Consider the following 21958-nt stretch of genomic DNA (forward strand, 5'->3'; position numbering starts at 1 on the left):
AGGGTAATTTACCAAAATAGAGATTGATTTAAAGAGTGTTAAGAAGAAAAGTTCAGAATTGGAAAAGGTAAATGCCAAGGAGTGAATCACTGCTGAGTTCTGCCAAATTGCAACTTCTGATGTCACTCGAGGAGAGGCTGGAATTTTGATTGCTTCTGTGCCGTTGAGCCGGACTGTGAAGATCAACTCGTGTGTCACAGGGAGTCAAACTTGGGAATTGAACCTCGAATATTACAAAGTTGCTGACGTTTTTGTATGTGCAATGGTGAAATAGTTAATAAAATTGTAAATTTTTAGCTTGATACCTAAATCACAGAACAAATTTAATGCTAATTAATTAATCAACACATTGTTTCAGCAGTATTTAGAGTCTCATGCTGTAAAAGTATAAGAAAATATAATCTCCTGTTGTCAAATCTTTTCAGAGCTAGGATGCAAAAGTGTGCTGGTGGGTGTTTGAGTCTAGTCCCAGACAGACAGTCTTCTACTCTAGTTTGACATTCATTTAAACCAGATTTAATAGGATTCACAACAAAGTAGAGCATCTTAATGAATCCCAACACCACAGTGTGCTGCAGTGAGGCGTGTGAGAGCACAGACATCTGCTCAGTGGTAAGGTTGTCAGATATCTTCATTAGCATCATCCTCGGTATAAGATAACACAACAATTCATGCATAGGATCCAAAAGACAAACAGACCCATCTTCAGTGAGAGAGCTTGTCAAGTGTTTTCTCTCCACTGCTGTGTTGAGCCTGCTCTGGTCTACCACAGGAAGTGGAGGGTTCTGACATCCTGCCAATGTAAAACAATAGGGAACCACTTTCATCCAAACCGCAAACACACAGTCAAGCAAACAGGGATCCTACATAGATGCTGTGCTGAGATGAGACCAGAACTATTCCTTGCATGGGATTCTTGTGTCCGCTGTAATCTAGATTTCAAGTCCATGAGGTAGTTCTGGTTCTCCCTCCACAATTCCACTGAGGCTGGCTGTGTTGCTTTCCGCCTGCAACCCTGTTTTGTTCTGTCCTGTACGTAGTTAAAGGTCTTCTTTTTTAGGAGCCTCTTCTGGGACACTTCTGAGATGCACTGTGGCACAAAAGTTATAAAGACACATTAAGTATTAAAGTCACATAAAGGTACAAATTTAATTCCTGTTTCAGAGTAGAATCAAGAACCATTTATGTCCTGTGGTACACTATCTTTACAAGAGCAGGCTTAACAAAACCATTAAGTCAATGCGGCTCAAAGTTTCAACCAAAGTTGTTTTTAAAGCAAAGTTGTTTTTAAAGCAATCCAATAGGAAAGCTGAGAGTGACGTATGCCTAGCTGTTCGTCACTCGCTGTATTACCTGCAGCGACAGGCCAAAAGACAATGCTGTCAACTCTTGAGCAATCTTATATTGAGGACAAACTGCAGCAGTTATGAGGGCTCCCAGTGGAGGGAATATACTGTTACTGGACATTTGTTGTTGTCTGTGGGGACAGTATAATGCAGGTGTGCTGAGCCAAGTAGTAGGAAGGAGTCTGAGTGAGATGAGGCCAGACGAGCCAGCAGTTTCACGAGCTGTTAAATGCATTTAGGACAATGCTCATATCAGCTTTGACTTTATGCGTGTACACTACTCTTTTACAAGCCAGAAGACTACAATCCCTGCCAGCCAGCATGTGAGCAAAGAAAGCGGTGTACTGTGTGGGTAGAGGACACTTCTGAATGTTTCTAATGCCTACTGCCTGGTTAAGAGTACTACAATGATGTAAAAACTGAATATAAAAACGCACCACGACATACGACTGTAGTAACCATCTATACATTCCAGTCCATCTACTCAGTGTACTAAGTTTAAGAAGGTAAACCTACAGTATAGCTCTTCATAACTACACAAACATAACACTCCGTGATCTGCAAATGCCTAGAACCTGAACACACAAGACCCCGAGGTGGCTAGGTGCCTCAACATCACTATAAAAGTAATCTGGACCAAATGCCAGCACCATACAGTGCAGTTCTGGAAACTAAAGCAATGAAAAAAATGAAAGTCACACAGATTTAGTTTTCGTTTGCATGTACAGTCATAGCTATCAAATGTTAAAGTAGCAGAAGATCACTAAAGGTGAAAGACTGTTAAATCCACATCTAATTTAGACAAAATACTTCTTTCAAATGACAAATAACCAAAGTTACAGCCACAATAAATACTTTAATTTCAAAGATAATAGCATTGCAAACTATTTAGATGAATCTTTTGATGTTGTATCCCATTTGTTGATTCTTGCATATCGTTTTGCACGCCAAGAGCCAACTGTAAATCAGTGGCATCTTCCAATTTACCATCCAGCACTGGATGCAATAAAAGAAGAAATATCCTTATATCCCAGTCATGCCCAAAGCACTACAGGGGTAACTTCTATTTGTGCTGTTGTTACATAACTGCCGATTACCCGAGGGCTACAACAACTCCTAATACAAGTCTTTTTTTAGCTTATACTACTGTTGCTAACATTCCTTTTATAACCTCTCCGGCGCTTCCAGCGATGATATGACCTGTATTACACCATGTATTCTACTCTACTTCTTCTGGACAAGTAGATATGATTTAAGTTTTGACTGATGATGTAATTTTATCATAATAAAATTACTACTGTGAGCAAATAACAATACAAATACTCAAAATAAGGTTATTTAACAGAGATAAGATGTTTTTTATCATTCATTTTGACCAACTTGTAAGTACAAGTCCACTATTTACTCTCTTTTCTCTCTCTCTTCTATTTGTGAGGGAAATATCTGTCTCTTTAGCAGATAAATTCTCAATTATATTATATATATATATATATATGGTCTCTAACGGTGTCTGTTTTCTGTTTGGTACTAAGCAGGTCATGCACGTTGGAGTTTTAGAGTCTACTATGGCAGAAAACAACTGTATGAGACCATTAAGACTAAACGATGAGCTGAAACTCTCTATTCTTATAAAATGTTGTTCAATGTTGTATCATTTCCCATTTCTTATTATTACTATCACCACTTGACTTCAATACTAGTCAGCTCCATTATAAAAGCAATTTTCTATGTTTTGAATGGTGGTGTATTTGTCCCGAGCATGACCTGTGAGTCTCTCCGACAAAATAAATAAATAAATAAAACGACAGTGTTTCCTTGGCTTAAAATAACACTTCGCCCCCTCCCACCCCCCAGAAAAGCCCAGAGCTGTGACCCCGGCCAGAGAAGTATATCTGGAGGACAGTGAACAGCATGGTGACGGCGCTGGGCCAGAGAGGTGACGCATATGTGAGTGGCTGTGTGCGTCAGGCTCTGGCTGACAGCACCACGACTCAGCAGTGTCCTGGATGGAAGGAGGTGTTAGGATGGAGGAAGTAGGGAGAAAAAGAAAATGTGTGTGTGTGTGTGTGTAATTGAGAGACAGAGAGAGAGAAAAGAGTGATATGCCCCGACTCCTACGTTGCCATCCAATGCTGAGATCCAATGTCGCAGCACTGAGTGGGTGGGCTTCATTTAAAAAAGAAATAAATAAAAATAAAAAGCTTGTGAATAAGAGTCTGGAAAATAAAAAGAGAAGCTGCATCAAGCATCTCCTACCTTCAGTCTGACACACCACTGGGGTTACATCACAGAGCTGAGAATTGAAAAGCATGTAGCAAAAAACAACGGAAATGGAAGTAAGAAATAAGGAGTGTGCTTTGGTCGTCCTGAGACTCACAGAGACACAGAAAGAAAGAGGAAGAGCAGAGAAATAAAGAGCTGGTTTGGCTCCTGGTCTGCCTCCAGGCACTCCAGTAAAATAATGTTGCTTTTGTTTCTATCCATTTTTAATCTCTGACAATCACACACAGAGGGACCTCAAGTAATGTGAAAGGCAGACATCCCACCTGTATGATCTCTCTTCGCATTTCCCCATAGTATGTGGTCTAACGCCAGAATCATGACAATCATTTTTATTTTAGATTTAAGCCTCTGTTCAAAATGATCAGGTCGAGTCAATACTACTTAATCAACCTATACTGATCATATTTAGGAATATTTAAAGATTATTTTAAGATCACTCAAATGTGATTTAGCTTCACCTTTACTCTTCTTTGACCTCAGATTGTCTTCATTGAGAGACTTTGCACGTGTGCAGCTCCTCTACACCGACAAAGAGTGTTTAATGAGAAAAGGTTGGGATAAATTCACAAAGAGCTACCGCTGCAGTCAGTGCTTGTTCATTATGGTTGAAGATATTTACTGCCTTTCAAATTACTGCCTCAGTGAATGACAGTGGGAGCTATTACCATAGAGCAGCTTAAAGAGGAATCCTGCTAAATGTGATTCTTATTCCTGTTGCTTACGGGCTTTTCTGTAGTCTGGGAATTTGTAAGCTTCGCAACAGAAACCAGAAATGTGGATGGAGAAGTTTGTACAGCACCACACCCTAATCTTGCTTTTGCCAGCTCCACAGAGGATGAATTCATTCTTAGAAGATCAAGTATATCATATTGAAGGGATTCAAAAATATTGGTTTAAAAGAAATCGACGACTTTACAACACATAATACTGAAACGGTCGAATCCCAACTGTCACTGCGATTCTATTAGCAACTCTGCAACCATCACTTGCCGTTAGTCATGCATGACTTTGCCTTCTATAACTGTGCCGGCAGCACTTTACAACAATTATTTCCTGTTTACCTGTGCCTTTCACAAAGAAAATGAGATTGTACCATCTTGATGGTTAGAGAAACAGATTGCCATATCTCTTATGAAAATGAGGCGTCTCGAAATTATACACCGTGTTAAAATGCGATGGCGACTTGACTTGCGTTAAATACACAAAGCTCCATTTAGGTAATGACATTCAGACAAACAATCCACAAGGGCGGCACAGGATCCAGCGCCAATGACACAGCTCTGGGCTGTGGATTAGTATATGATTCTGCGTTTAAAGTCTAAATCCTCTCTCGCAGGTTCATCCAGAAGTTAATTTAACTTTCCGTGGTCTGTCTGCAAGCTGTATGACTAATGTAAATCATCTTGTTGAGTGGCTATTTGGTGATATTCATATTGAAGAGCAATAACTCTAGGATGAGTCATGTTTTGGTAGAATTCCACCTAATTGAGGGGTACAATGCAACCGCTGCATAAAGACTTCTACAGCAAAAAACTGTCTGAGGAGAATGACAACAAAAGCACACACAACAGCTAGTGCAAATAACACAACATAATCACTAGTTTATGTATTTATATAATGATTTAATGCTCGGTACCCTTTTATTTGGGCCACAGTCACTGAGTGCACCTCTCCTTGCGGAATACCAGCTAAATGCCAAACAAACAGAAAGATAAAAGAGCCCAGCATACAGTGTCTTCAAATAGCCATGAGCACAAAAACACCACCGTAAAGAGGGTATTTGATGTTGGATAGAAAAAGGCCAGTGGCAGACGACTGAAGTGTCATTTTGTTTCCGTCCTCGCTCCAATCGAAGTGCAAAGCTTTCATAGCGCAAAGGGGGTAACAATTAAGAAGAGAAGGAGAATGAAGAAATGGATTAGCAGAATGAGGAGGCCATCGACTGTGGTCATAGTAACAGATGAAGCACGGAGGACGGAGAGAGGTGAAACAGAAATACGACAGAGGATGTCCTTGCTGCTGCGCCCTCCTTCTGTTATTCTCATCCTCGGCTTGCCCACAGCAATGCAATAATTCACTCTGTTTTCAGTGTCACTGTGACGATAAGAGGGGGTGGGGGTGGGACTACATCCACAGCGAGTATTCACACACCATCTCAATTGCAACAGACATGAGCCTGCAACTGCAAACAAGAAGGCCTGAATAATGAAATACACATTAAATATAAACTAGACTGGGGAACTGTGGAGCTTGCAGACACCAACACTTACACATGATGAGCAGAAAGTAGGCTACTGTATGTGGCTGGAAGTCTTTAATCATTAATATGACAGCTACACCCTATAATACAGTGTTTGTGGAACGTGAACTATATTTAGTCGAGCTTAAGTGCACATGTGCTAACCTGAACTGCTGCTGCCACAGTGGGAAATAAACTGATCCCATCAAACTAAAGAACAGGAGTTTATTACTGACAGCGAGTTTGATGAAGTTGGATGTGATGAAACAGAATAAAATAACTGTAGGATCAGACGGGAAAAGTAAAAAAACACAAATAATTCAAATATTCACACATAATTTAATACACAGAATCATCAAAAGTTGGAATTGCTGAGCACAGAAAACAACAATGTCACAAATGGCCAGATATGGGTCAGAGTGTGTGTGTGTGTGTGTGTGTGTGTGTGTGTGTGTGTGTGTGTGTGTGTGTGTGTGTGTTTGAGGGTTATTGTTTTTGGCAGACCCAGCGTGCTGGTCTAACATCAATTTTTCATGTGTTGGTTTCCATACTTAATAGTGTTTGGGTGACCGTCTCATTGTATAACACTACTCTAGTGCTGGTACTAAACTTACACTTGACTATTTTAAGTTTATAAAATGTGAATTTGATTGAAAACAACAACTAATCATTTAATCGTCCAACCGTTTTAGCACAAATATGGATGCACCAGTAATCCAGGCGTGAGCATGTACTGTTGCATCGCCTGTCAAACTGAATCAATCCATCCACTGGCCTGATAAATCCTGTGAGTGTCAGCAGAAGTTACAGCTATTGAGAGCGGCAAACATGGCTGCCACAGACTGGAGAGATGGAGGAGGAGGAGGGGGGCATCAGACAGGCGAGTACAGACACAGACAGACTTCAGGTCTGGATTCAGAGATGGCACGATAGCTGCCGTCAAACCGAGACAGACGTGGTGAAGCATTTGGACACACAGCTGGCGTGGGCTCAGTCCTTGCTGTTTGCAGCTCCTGTGAAGTGAACCAACGCCGCCATTCGCTTATGCAACTTTGTGTTTTGCTTCTTTTATCATGCGGCGCAAAGCAACACACTATCCCTCAGTATGCTCAGCTAGCAAGGGCACTTCCTGCTATTCAAAGCCACACAGCGTTTAGCAGCAATAATGAGCCCATCCACATCAAGAGGCACAATGAAAGCCCAGTTTCCCGACTGGCAAAAACAACAGGATGCCAGTGCAGAAGGGAGGCTGATAAGTCCTGTATGGCATCAAACATTTACATAGACCACTACCATGTTATGTTCAATTTCTCATGGTCAAAGGTAAGCTGCAGTCCAGAGGGCTGCTTTGTTTATTGAGGATTTTGGATCCATATATGTGTCAGTGTGTGGTATGGTGGGGAAGAAAAGAGATAAGTGGTGACAAGAGATGGCAAATGGGTAACACCTGTAATAATTGGAATAAATGGATGATGAAATGCTGCAATGAGTGGGACTTGACAGAAAAGGAAGATGAGAGGGAGTAAGAAAAGGAAAGAAGAAGGAAAGCAAAGCAAAGATGTAAAGAGAAGCTGTGATGAAAATGTTATGGATTATGGAGTTTAGGGATTGATGGAACAGGAGCAGCAGTGACTGGTAAGACAAAGATGAAGAGGAAAATGACTTTAAGGTGGGTGCACCTGAAAGGAGCACGGCGGACAAGTTTGATTATGAGATGATGTAGATAAATGGAGACAGAAAGACTGGAGGAAAAGGAGGAGGCTGGGAGGAAGAGAGGGGATGGAGTGGTGAAGACTCATTAGCCTACGCAGGGCTGGTACATTAAGCTTTCCCTGCTCCACTGTTTTATCTCCCTCTCTTCTCTCTCCTTTGTTCTCCAGAAATATCTGAGTGGGTGGGAGAGAGAGTAGCAGAGTATGTGAGAAAGAAGAACAGAGTTACAGTAAGTGAAGTGATGACAGAGTGAGGGGGAGCGCACAGGAACAAGTGACAGAGGAAGCAGATGACTAGTGAGCAAACACGGTGTCTTTAGCGATGTTCAGGTGCACTAACAACACCGGACTTTCCTCAATCAGACTGATTGTGTGTTTTACTTTTCTATACAAACGGATTCAAATACATCAGACTTGTGTCTGCTATAAAGTCATGATTACATTTTTATGAAATGTTAGGTTTATTAGCCTCCGGGGAAAAGACAAGCAGTGGCACTAAATCACAGAGTAAAGGCCACAGATTAAAGGAGTGAGACAGAAGAAACAGTCAAATGATGTTAAAGCTGAACGGATTCACTGATCTGTTCTGATTCTGTTAATAAACCACTGTGACATTTGCTTATTCTCTGTATTTTCAGCGTGACTTGAACACTATGGTTGGCTCCCATTTGGCTTTAATAAATTGCACATCATTGTTTCCTGATATTTGACTGTTCAAATGAAGAATCAATGAATCCAGGAAATATTCAGCAGGTTAATCGTGGAATAAGCTCATTTATGGCTGCAACCCTTCATCACAGAAGCACCTCCGGGTCCAAATGTGGTAAAATACTTGTGCAACAAGTAATTACTAGCATACAGTTTGATACTGATTGTCTCACCGTTTGTGTTTCTTGCCATTTCAGACATATTAAAACTAATTATTCATTATTATTCATCCCTTTGGGGATGTTCTTGTAGACAGGCAGCTGCATTTAAGCTGCTAAAGGTTCAGGGTCAAACCACCAACAAAGAGCAATGTTCCCATAACTAAGCAATCAAGTCAGGGAGTATAACATAAAAGTACAGAAATAAAGCTGAGGTATTCTTCAGAAAATGTTAAATTATTATTGGACATATTTGATCAAAATAACTAATATTTTCTACTAAGTTGGAGAACAAAAACAGGAATGTTTTGTTGTTAATAAATTATAACAAAGACAAGTAGAGGTTTCACTGTCTGAAACTAAAACTAAATTGTTTGGATACCTTGCTTTTGTGACTATAATCATGTTGTTTTCTAAAAAACTCTTCAACAAACGGATCCAAAATCCTCCAACTGTCCAAACATAAGCACTAATCCTAGAGCATTCCAGAAATTAAACTTGGTAAAACTATGATTTTAATCTGGAGCGATGTGAAAACACAAGAAATAAACAAGATTTAATCTGTGCAAAATAATATTGAGGTGTGACACCGAGCTCCACAGTGAAGTAGGTGGAGGGGTGAAAATAACTCAGTGTTATTAATAAGCAACATATAAAAAGCGACATAAATAGAAACAGATATTACGTGAAGAACCCAGTGAATCACCTTTAAGACGCGTTTGATCTTTCATTTGTGACTCGCACACAATTTTCTCTTCTAATGGCCATCTGCAAGACACCCTGGCCTTTCTCACTCCAGATTTATTTTCAGCACCTATCTGCAGTGAACATAGTGACACACACACTGTCCATGGTTAAGGTGTGGCACCATGCCACAAGAAACTGATTGCTGTGAAAGCCTACTACCTGGGTCAAGGTGACACCTTGGAACAGTAGCCACAACAAATCATCCCACATGACGGTTTAACACATGCCGTGACACCGGTCAAAAAACAGATACTCCGCACTGCTCTTAAATCACACACTTGAACCCGTCACCTTTCAAAGTACACAATCAGACGCCCACACAGTGTCTTTCTGAAACTGAGAGCTGCACAGACCTGCACTCTGAAACAAGCAAGATCTTGACAAACAATTAACAGCTGAATCTTCATGAATAGTGTCTCTTTGCAAAGCCGGTTTCCACCACTCCCCACGTTCACAATTGTAATCAGTGATCCCTGCATCAATAGCCAGGCAATCCATCCAACCTCCTGCTCCGATTCATCCGGCTCACCTTTGTTAGTCGAGCACGAGCGCCGTATGTGCCCAGGCAATAAAAATCCTGCACCATAGTAAGAGAGATCCTATAGAGAAGGAGGAGACCGTGGGGGCACGGAGAGGAAAAAACAACACGGGGGGAAAAAAAGGCAGAAAGAGGAAGACAAAAGATAAAGGGGAGGAATAGAAAAGGAAAAGTGGGAGAGAGAGGTAAAGAATGGCCCAGACAGACAGAGAGCTCTCCACAATGTGAGCAGCGAGGGAGGGTGAGCGCCAGGTGTCAGTACGCATACACTCAGTGTGCTGCGCATGCACACACACACACAAACACACACACACACACACACACACACACACACACACACACACACACAAACACACACACACACACAGATGCTCTCAAAAACACAGGCAGACATGCAACTCTCTCTCTCACACTCACATTCTCCCTCCTCCTCCTCTTCCTCCCCACGCTCTCTGGCAGCAATAACTCTCCCCCATCCTCCTCTCTCTCCTCTCTCTCTCTCCTTCTTCTTCTTCTTTCAGGGGCAGAATTCCTTAACTCTTTCCAAGCCAGTAATCTCCAATAATGATGAATCTTTTAACATCAGCTTGTTCTGTGAGTGAATTATTAAAATCAAATTCACATTCTAGTTCTCTAGTTGTGTGTTTGGTTTCTACCATCAACAGGTATCATACTGTAGCCTATTCACTGAAAACAGCTGGTTGTTGTGGCCAAGAACAAAACAGATGAGAGCTATAAAGGTGAAATGATAAATTATGGTAGTAATAAATTACAACAACTTACGTTTCATAAGCGTCTTACTGTGCTGTAGGAGGTGAGTGTTTTCGCCTGTTACCACTGATTTCACTAGCTGTAAGGACAAATGTTGACTGCAAACATACTAAGCTGAACCCAATTTGGTTAACCCCACAAATCAACCAAAAAATTGTGTCAGCAAAACAAAACTAGTCTGTGGCGGACACAGCTTTTTTGTGGAAGTTGTTAACTTGAAGCAGGATGTGCATCTGAGTTCGCTGCTTTAACGAGACAAGACAGCCGAAACGCAAACAGTGTCCCCATGAGAGGATGCGGGTCCATATTGGTCATATTGGTTTCGGATGAAGCTTAAGTGTGGGATTAGGTCTGATGCAATATAACTCAATCTATTTTAATACTATGTAGACGACAAATACAGGCCTGGAGTGCATTTTAAATAAAAATAAATAAATCATATATAAATTGCATTAGTGATCAGAAAATTTCCACTTACATATTCTCCTCAAAGCTCTAACTTGTGCTTTCACTCAACCCTGAGCACAGAGGTTGTATGACAGGTGAAGCATAAAAAATTGCTAAGCTCTCTGCAAATGTAATAATATGCCTTGCAACTGCATCACATAATAATGGTGAAATATTACAAAAGAGAACTGAAGGGAAGCAGGTTTATGCAGCACCACATTTGTGTATTCTCCAGAGTCCACAATCACTACATCGTGTCTCAAATTCCCTCATCGCTTTAGTCTGTTAGTTGTACAGAGGAGATGGCTTAAAGTCTAAATGCCCTTCTGTGCAGTATAGACGGGCTACATCGATATAGGCGACACCATCAAAGATCCAGTATCACAGATGAATAACACACCCGGGCGCTCAATGCCCATCAGAGAGTTACAGCCGAAACATGTCTCTGTGAAGAATCATAAAATTGTCTTGTGTGTTGCGATGCATAGAGGGGGCTTCTGGGTAACAGTGCACGCCTCCAAAATCTCAATTACACTGTGTGTCAAGTGTATCTGCTGTGAGTGGAGTGGGGCTTTCTAAGACCACAGGAGAGGAAACACTGTCTTGTGTATTTTATCCACGACAACCAACAAAAATTGGTCATATTTATTTATTTAGTCCCATTTGTTCCTGTGTTACTTAGCAGGGCATTTATAAAGTTGATTAATAGTTTGAAACTCACAATGAATTATGATGCATATTGATTACTGAAATAAGAATTTGGATCTATGTGCTTTCAGACTCCTTCTTTTGCCCTTGCGTTTTGTTTACTTTCCAAATTAATTTTCTTATCAAGATTCATTTTCAGGGGCTGACAACTGTGTCTTTCTCTTAATTTCCTGTTCATTCAGGTTTAGTGAAGGCACACTGCTCCCGAGAGCATGTGATTATGTCCCCTGAAATAAATAGGCAGACACATCTGTGCATGGTCACAAATAACAGAAGTACGGACGTGATTCAAGCACAACATACCACACCTCTAGTGATGGCATCAACAGATCTGGAGCCAGAATGATTTGTCAATTAATCCATTCAATGGATTATGATCAGAAAACACACCTGTTCCTACAGGGTTCTGTGATTAAATATATTTGACTGGCAAAGCCAGACACTTGTGTACAGAAGAGTTTAAGGAATGTTTTCCACTCTTTTAAATGAAATAAAAAATAATAATTTACTGATAAAACAGCCAGTAGTTACAGCCTTAAACTGCCAAAAAATAAATGTAAAAATAGCTACTGATAAGACTCAGTGTGTCTGCAATAATAAATTATCTGATTTCCATTAAACACCCAGAAGCTCTCGCTCTAATAAAGACACCTCCCACAGCAATTCACCGAAATAAGTTGAGATATGACACAGATGCAGAAAACGGCTCGCCAGTGATCACGTTAAAGGCCAATCACTGTCCGTGACCATAAATACTGCCAAAACAGTCGCCACCTAAGAAAGAAACACCATATCTAGGTCACAGTAACACCAACTGCTAGATATCAGTCACACTTCAGCTGTGGATCTGTTCTTTCTATGAGGCTGTTAACATGAACTTAGAGGAGAGAATTAGCACAGACCATAAGAAAACTTAAAGACAGGAAATTTAAAAAAAGGGAAAAGGCCATACAGGGATAGCAGGAAAGTAAGTAGCACAAAAGCCAAGGAAGGGATATGGACTGATTGAGACGGAGAAATGCGAGTTCCCACTATTGACGTTGTGATCAGAGAGTGGAGGAGAGGTTAGACCCACGCATGGTGCTGCCCACTCCCTACTGCTAAAACTGGAAAGCATGGTTTGCTTTACAAAAGAGCTGCATGGCAGAGACACACAGCAAAGGACTCTTGTATGCTGGTCTCCATTTAAATGTCACTCTGCTCAGAACACTGTGAGAACAGCTGTCAAACCACCAGCAATGTCACCGTTAGTGGGCTTTTCAAGTCTATGCTGAGGACATTCTCGCATGTACGGAGCTGATTTTAGACACGAATCAGGCTTTTAATACAGATTTATGATGGCAATCAAACCAGACCTGCTGAACACAGAAGCCAGACTGGTGGCTCGACAAACTCAGACATGATTCACGCCATCTTTTACACATCCGAATGTACTATAGCTAAAAGCTATAAGAGGATGTGCTTCACTGTGATACAAAGGGAACAATGTGCAGCTGAGTACCATTGGCAGCAGTGAGTACCAACTATTACAGCAAAGAATGCACTTGACAGTATTGTGTTTTTATTCAGCGGTTAGTGAGGACTCTAAAGCTTTCTTTAAAGAAGTGACTGCACTGTACCATACAAAGACAATCTGTCCAACGCTTCACACAGATCAGATGTTTCCTCCACACTCTGCCACATTTAGATTTTATCAACACACCAGCTTTATCATAAAAACTTGTACTTGCACAAAGTGAAAATGCGAATGGGTGGACACACACCTCGTCAGCATATACACAACCAGAACCCTGAAACCAAAGCAGCTAAATGAAATTCAGCCATCATTCATTTTATTATTTACACTATTATTTACAGAATATCCTCTGTGTGAGTCGAGACCTGATGAATGTAGATGTTTCCTCCTGGGCATAAAGATCTATGTATGCGATTCATACAGTATTACAGCAGAGTCACCACATCTCAGCTAAGCTGAACACCTATGGGATTTTGCAGCAATGTCTTAGTCATCACTCTCAAACCACCATCAACGGAAAATAGTGTTCATCCCTCCAGAGGCTTAAGGCTCATGGAGGCTAAACACCTTCCTAACAGTTTCATGTTCTCTTTTAATTTGTCACTTGTGTCTAGTTTCAACTCAAACAGGGGAAAGAAAAACTCTAAAAAACTATTTTTGCAACTAGTCTGTAAATAATCATGTCGTTTATATCATGTTAAAAAGTTGTGAAAATGCTAAGCACAACTTACTATATTATTAGATGATGTCTTGGAATGATTTGTTTTGACAAACCAACAATCTCACATTTTTAATTAAGCCACCAATCAACTCCTTTTTATTGGTAATTAACAAAAATGAGAGCAGAACACCTGCAGGTACAGTCGATGAATATTGTCGAGCTGTGAGGCAGCCAATCGCAGGTCTCAGAGAAACTCCAGGCAGTGCAAGAGTGTATTCTAAAATTTATCTATATCCGATGTCCTTGTTAAAAAAAGCAATTTCTACAAACGTGAAAAAGTTGCACTTGAAAATAATTGTCTTTGCCAGCAGGTGGCAGTAGTCTGTATTCATCATTCAAGTCCTAGGAGCATGATTAAAGGCTACAAACTACAGCAGAACTTGTCAGTGTTTCTATTTTCACACTACTCTCGCTCACCACAGATAGTTTTTATCCATGTCTAATATGAAAATGTTGCATAGCATTAGAGTCCATTTCTCCTCCTGTGTAATGATTCGTTATAAGTTAGACCATCGGGTTGGTGTGCACCAACCTGGGATCAATTCACAGTCCAGATCTTTCACCAACTCAAAAATGTTTATTTAAAGTCAAACTACTCTTTAACATCATACTGCTGATTTCAACAACATCATCGAGCCCGATCCATGAGTCACAGATGAGGCTTGTGAAGAGGTTTCGTGCCGTCACATTCTTGAGCTTGAAGGACTTAAAGGAGGTCATTCAGTAGAGGCACATGGGTGGATGTGACAAGGGCGGTATGTGAGTCAAGTGGCGCCAATGAACCATGACGATGGGCCGTAAGTGCCTCCCACACTTCACGAGATAGGCGAGTGCCGCCGCTGACACTGGGCACAGCGTTTCTCAGCAGCCGGCCCACTCGACGGTCCGTCTGAATTGTCTTTGACCTCCAGTACACTTTGCAGCTTTGTTACCATGGTGACAAAGCCACAGGTGCCTGGAGATAAGGTTGGTCGTCTCGTGGTCGTGTCGCCCACCTGATCCACACACTGACCCTACTCAAAAACCAACTTCTCCTGTTTGTTGAACTGAATTGTAATGAGCTTCCTCTGGAGACGGTACACAAGACAATCAGTGGACAGAGACGAGCTGAAGAGAAGACACTTTATCTCTCGAGCTCTGATGAGGAAAACCAGATTATACACATGCATATATCTACATAAGAAAGCATCTCATAGCTGGAGCAGACTTTTACTCTGACAGGAAGGACACGAATCTGGTGTTGCACAGTTGCTGAGTCACTAGTGCATACAGACACCCCAGAAATAAATGTCAACTGCTGAAGGGAGAAAGCTGAATGACACACAGCAGTGAAGCTCGAGGAGGTTGTAGATATCAGGCTGTTGCCCTTAGTAACTAAAGGTCAAAGCTCCTCTCGACAGCTGTGCAGCATATTGATTCATGGATTCACCGTCTGCTTTGCTGACTTCAGTCTGTGTTTACACAGCTTCTTAATGGTCACATTCAAAGGAAATTAAGGCATACGGCAGTCACTAATGCACAGCGTGAGAAAAGAAGAAGTTTACAGATGAATCCACACTGTGAATAAACCAGATAACAGCAGAATTATATCACAGATCAACACAAAGCAGGCTGAAACATTCAAACCATCTCCAAGATCAAGGATTTGCTGCTTTTTATTCTTCCAGTTTCTGTTTTGTCACAATATTCTTAACTTTTTACTGTAACGTTGCACATTTAGAAAATATTTTTAACTTCCTTTGTTCATTGTATTTGTATTCTTTATTTTGCTGCTTGTTATTGTTCACCTTTTTCAAAGCCCTGCTAGTTGCTCTATGGGAAATCTACTCTAGTTTATGCTGTTTTCTATGGAGGAGAAAGATTTATTAACTGTGTATTAACTGTGTTGTTACATACGGAGGTCTTTAAGAGTTTATTTACTGTATTTGTCCTTTTTTGGGTGCTGAGCTTTTTTAAAATGCGATTGATTTTGTTATTGAAGCTCTTAAGAAGGCAGTTAGTGCACTGTTATGATATGCACTCACAGCGACTTTAATGTTTTCTAATATATTGTGTAGTGAAGGGGTCAAACTCGGGGCTAAACATGATATCCCTCTGTAGGAGGACAGTGTCCCCACATGGCAACAGGACGTGCTCTTCTGAAAACCCTCCATTCATCTTTTCTCATGAGTTCATTAATGCAGGAAGGAAGGGCACATTCTGTGGAGCAGTGGGTGCCAATCTGTCGCTCCGTGGAGATCCGCCAGAATCAGCTCATGTTAAGCTGCTGCTGCTCCTCCTCCTGGACCCTCTTACATCTATCTGATAATATTCTACTACGTGGAATTATTCATTTCTATGCAGCCACTAATGTTCACTGGATATTCCATAGCTTGCTCTGTATGTTAGTGGCAATATATATGTAAATGTGCATCTGCATATACATTTTTATTCATTGCATTTATTTTGAATTTGAAGTACACACTACGCAACAGATCACACATCAAAAATACACAAGCAAACTGAAAAATTAACTACATGATGGGCACAAAAGTGGAATGCAAATGGACCACAAACTAAATCTGGATATTTTAACACCAGAGGGATTTTTCATATTTAAGTCCACACTTCCTCAATGTTGGTTTTCTATTAACATTTTCTTTCCAAAACATTAAATGTGTGAATAACTTTTAACTATAACTATCTTTTACTTCAACAGTGACAATATAGGAACAAAGGATGGTGCATTTAACTCTCCAACCCTGCAAAGCTTCGGAATAGCATTACAGAAAAAAAAACAGCATTATCGTGATCTTAAGCATCTTTTAGCTTTACACAGATGAAACCACTCATGCCAATTATGTCCCCACTATTCATACTGCACATTCGACCATACTCCAACTCCCTATCCTCCCGTTGAAGCAGTAAATTTACTGTATAATTAGTATATTTTGTATAGATTTCTGCCAACACTTGTACCGTGGCACGTACTTAGTCATGTCTGCACCTCAGAGTCTGCTGCTTTTCCACAGTATATGCATATTCCAAACGTATTCTAATCTTGATGCTTTGCTTGATTTTCCATTTTCTATGTTTGAAATAAAACATGCGACTCCCACTCCAGATATTTTTAGGAAGTTTCCTCTTCTTCTGATCATCCCTCAGTATGTATTGTGCAGAAAAGAACACACAAACATAACCATTTTAAAAAGAATCCATAACATAGGACAGGATACTTCAAATCAACTTGCATGTTGTCAGTCAAAACCTATTACTTGACTTTACTAGAATTGCCCAGTGCAAGTGGGCTTCAGCAGTTTAAGACTGACAAATAAATTGCGTTTACACTGCATTAGGCCGAGCTGTTGTGTCACTCCTCATGCCTTAGAGCTCAAAGCATGTTTGCTGATCTGATGATCTCTAATTAGATTTCTCCACCACTGTGGAAAATGAGCCATCAATTAGAGTGGTGTGATTAGGGGGACCGATTTGATTCCTGTCAAGCACCTGCTGCCTTCAGACTTGTCAAGTTACTGGAACGTTCGGCGTCTGACTCAAGGGAGGAACGTGGCTGCTTCTTCGCTGCAAGACAAAGCAGGCAGGCTGTGTTCTGGAGCATTTTAACATTCACAGCATCTCAGCCATTACATTTAATTGCATATGGAGTCAGTTTATTTAGGCATTCCTTAGTGAATAGTCTTAACTAACAGCCACCACTACTCTCCTCCGTAAAACAACAGAACCAGGACCAGAATGACAAAACTGTATTTTCTAATCTATAGATGTCACCTCAGCATAACACACACAAACAGCACTCAGCACTGTGGCGGTGGCTATACACTGCCATGCTGAATCCCATCTCTCTCAGTGCTTATTTGTCATGCAACAGCTCCCTGTTCAGACACCACAACCATTGAGGAAGCATATATTAAGCATACAGTTGGGCTTGGGCTTACAGTTTTTGGTTTGTGTGCAAAAATGATCTGATTTACAGGTTTGAAAAGGTCTTACACAGAACAATACACTAAATTCAGTGTCTAAGTAGCCTATTACCTGAAGTGTTTAATTTCACATCACAAAAAATAAATAAAATGAATGCTGTTAATCCAAATTTATTTCAAGTCCTAGTGTGGGCATGTGTCTGCTCAACTGCCACGCTCAATCCCATCTCTCTCAGTACTTATTAGTCATGCAACAGCTCCCTGTCCAGACACCACAACCTTTCAACCCCATTTCTCATTTTCCAATCAGCCAGTGCCATAAACTGTAATTGCAGTGTCAGCCTGTTGACTTTGTTTCAAGTCTAGAACCACTTCTCCGTCCCTTCATGAGGGGAACAAGAAGGAGGTGGCAGTCGAGATTTTACCCATAACGCTGCAGAAACCAAACAGGCGCCTGAGCACGCCTTCATTCCAAGCTAGAAAGTCTGAGGCGCAGCATAATTTCCAGGACCACGAGGGTACATTTACCTTCACATTCACATTTTAGCTTTCCAGGTAGGTGAATGTAAAACAGTAGATCACTCTATCACATTAGCACAAACACTGATTGATGTCTGATCTGTGCCCTAACAAAAAGACTCTGATTATATCCCAACTCGCTGCTGCTTCTGCAACCGCAAGACATTTGTCGCTTTTCGTCTAAGCAGCCGGGATGTGAGATTATGAATGCTCTCAAGTGAACATTCAAATCAGATCTTGAATGGCAACTGATTAATCACAGAGTTGCAGGGATGAGAAGAATGGCAGCAAGTTACGGACTGACTCAACTATTAATGATAGTGTGAGGAGAAAACAGGCTACACGATGTAGTTTAACACAAGAGATAACAGCCCGTTCCCTGAGCGTGACGCGATTTGTACATGTGTGTGCATCACCACAATCGGAGCAGCTTATCTGTTATTCAATTTAAAAAATGCCATTCACCAGCTTATTAACTTGGGGCTCAATCTTTTTTCCTAGTGCAGATCAAGGGAGCGCCAGCTCAGTTGTTGTCTTCAGATTAGCGAGTCTATTCCCCTTTAGGAGCTCTGGCATTGCTGAAGACAGAATCTTGCTTTTAACTGTATCAAACACAGAGTGATTCATCTTATCTCACATCTGAACTACAGACCAATTTCAGCAGAGTGCACATCCATGTATAGGGTGCCGTTTTTTGGGTGACAGCTCCGCCCTTCCAGCTAACTGCTCCTCTCTCAGAAGCAGCAGGGGGATTCGGCTTTGTGGCGCTCCCTGCTCGTCATGAGCTGATAAGTCAGGGTTGTTAAAACCAGTCCTTTGGATGTCCTTGGAAAGAAAAGAGCACTAGGGGAAAACATGTCTGTGTTTGCATGCATCGGTTATCACCCTTTTGAAAATATTACGTTAAGTGTAAATTATGACTTTTTTCCATTTTTCCTAAATGCTGAACCGTTTGATGTCAAGCATTGGGAAAGTTCATAGCTGGCCATTCGTAAAAAACGCTGTCCCGTGCTCTCAGGTTACAGATTGTGCTAATTTGAATGTTCATGCAGGTCGATACGTCTCGCAGAAAGTGTTTTTCCAGCCGTGCAGAAGTTTGTAGCTTGTTTACTTTTACTTTTAATGACAAAACCACACATCAACAACAGATACAGTGCCTGTTGAAGAAGGTATTATAACATGTATTGGCACTTTTTAAACTTGAATATCATATAACCCTGAACCCACAGAGCTCCAGATTAAAAACAAATGCTTACTATTTATAGCATAATATGGCCACTTTAAATAAAGAGTCAATGGTAGCAGTGGTGGCAGGGTGTCAATGTGTCTGTGTCAGGATGTAAATGTGTCCTACAAGCTGTAAAAAACAACAAGATACAGATGTTGCAGTGGAGGAGACAGATTGTAAGAGCAGCACTCATCTGCTGGGAGGAGAGGGTTCCCTGCAAAGTGACAACAACAGATATCAAAACACTGGAGGGTACTCCAGTCATGCGCTTCAGCTCAGTCGCCTCTCCACATCACACATAAACACAAAAACACACTGAAAGCACAGAGGATGTAAGTTTTGTTAGCAGCCAGCTCACTGCAGCCATGAAGCCTAAATATAAGTAAATGAACTGAGAGATGCGATGTGTAAAAACATACTGTATATGTGAATGAGTGAAAAGTTATAACAATTAAATTACTTCTGTAACAGTGTTCAAAAGCTTTAGTTGAGCTTAATCAGCAAGCTTATAGGTGAGCATTCTAGTAATCCTGACAGGTGACGGAGAACCAGTGCATTAATGACAAGTTCAGTGAAGATGCAAGATCGATAACAAGCACAGAACATTTAATGAATTTGTTTTATCCTGAAATGGCCTCATGAAATCTAGAAAAACAGGAAGGAACTTATCAACACACGCAAAATCTGAATTCTGGGGGAGGCGCAGCTTCTGAAATGCTTTAACTCAACATTTCAAGGTTGCCGAAGACAAAAAGCGACACATGCTAGACTGCTCAACACCTTCAGCTTTCCTGTAAAACATCTGTTCAATTAAGAAAATGTTGATCAAACATTCAGTCGGCTATTTCGTTAAATTCACTGTATCAATATACCACAGCAGAAGTCTCCCAAACCTTTGCGTGAAAGCTTTAAATGCTGATTTTCCATAAACACACCCACTGATGTATTGAAATTGAGGGAAAAAGTAGAGACATCAAATACTGTGGGATATTTCAGGCTTTACAAAATTAATTCATCTGTGCAAATCAAGTGGGTGGCTGGATGAAAGCCCTTAGAAGGCAGATTTTCACACCATAATAAAGACCCTATCCTGGAGAGACAGCTAAAAGAGTGGATTTTGTTACATTGCCCTGGCAATAACCCCAAACTTATTAGGTTCAAATAAGAACGACTGTACTGTTATAAAATGAACAGCCCAAGCTCACCCAGGTGTTGCTTTTGGCTGCGACTGTCTACCACATCAAAGGCCCTGTTCTTCCTCAGAGCTCTGTAAGTCTTACAGACTGTTGTGCATGTGCAGGAACAAAAGGTTTCATGCGGTTTCACCAAGGACCTCTGAGCAACACGGCTACTGCCTTATAATAGTTATTTCACCAGACTATGGGGAAAGGTGAAAGGGGAAAAGCTGCTCTCTGACCACACAGAGAAAAAGCTGAATAGTTACTTACAATGTGCAGCAGTGAATGTTGAGTCTTCTGCAATAATTTTAATGTGTTTAATACCACAAGAATTAATTTTATTATCTGTTTCACAACTATAGTTCACATTATTACATTGAGGTCTGTTGACAATAATTTCTAGCACTGTAAAGCCATTCCTTCATCAACAGATAGGCAGCAGACGATGGATAGAAGGAGTAACCAATTAAACAAAAATGTATAAATTCATGACCGTGTTCGGCTGATTTCCCTCTTTATGATGTGCCATACATTTTAAATAAGAAACATGACTGCAGGCTGCCAGTTAAAAACACACACTCACGCAGAACCGAAGAAATATTCACTGACTTCCTAGGAAAATGATGCTTTAATTGCAGCATATGTCTTTCTAAAATCCCCATATACGCCTCCATGTCAATGACAACTTCACAACCTTGCAAGTCACGCATATCGTGGCCACTGATGCATCCCCCCGTAGCACCTCAATCTGTATGGTCTCTTTCATATTTGCCACAGAAATCTAAACAACAATTTTTTTCGGATAAATAACCTGGACATGAACTCTCCGAACTATAGAATTTCTGCACAGTTGCTGTATGGCTTCCTCCTTGCTTCATAGAGTATGAACTTCTGGAACCATGTAGCTATACTATCACAGAAGCATGACGTGCAACAGTAGTTTCCACTCTTGGCCTTAAAACACAAAAATTTAAGAGTAATTTAATCCTTTCCCAATAATAAGATGGTGGAAATTCTTTGCAATCTTGCACTGAACATGTTTAGCGTCTTTAGTACACTGCAGGCATCAAACTGTAAATTTGCTCATAGTTACAAAATACAAAGAAGTCGGTCAGTGAAAGCAGTGATTATCTTTTTTTTTGTGCTGCTGCCAGTTAAACACTTGTAAATGACTTCAGATAAAATCATCTGCCAAATTAGTAAATGAATATATTACTGT

General features: G+C 40.7%; 1 protein-coding gene across 3 annotated transcripts in view; it reads right to left on the reverse strand.

Annotated features, from left to right (window-relative positions):
- tanc2b (tetratricopeptide repeat, ankyrin repeat and coiled-coil containing 2b) overlaps nucleotides 1-21958 on the reverse strand; it is a 117127-nt gene that overhangs the window by 65609 nt on the left and 29560 nt on the right. Inside the window, exon 1 of one of the 3 annotated variants that reach the window (XM_026351724.1) lies at nucleotides 9723-9856. The exons of the other annotated variants lie outside the window; for them this stretch is intronic. The gene's annotated coding sequence lies outside the window, so the exon portion shown is untranslated. Of the gene's footprint in view, nucleotides 1-9722; nucleotides 9857-21958 lie in introns of those variants that run through there. 3 annotated transcript variants of the gene reach the window in all.

The sequence above is a fragment of the Anabas testudineus genome, chromosome 19 (genome assembly GCF_900324465.2).
Source record: "Anabas testudineus chromosome 19, fAnaTes1.2, whole genome shotgun sequence".
Lineage (NCBI taxonomy): Eukaryota > Metazoa > Chordata > Actinopteri > Anabantiformes > Anabantidae > Anabas > Anabas testudineus.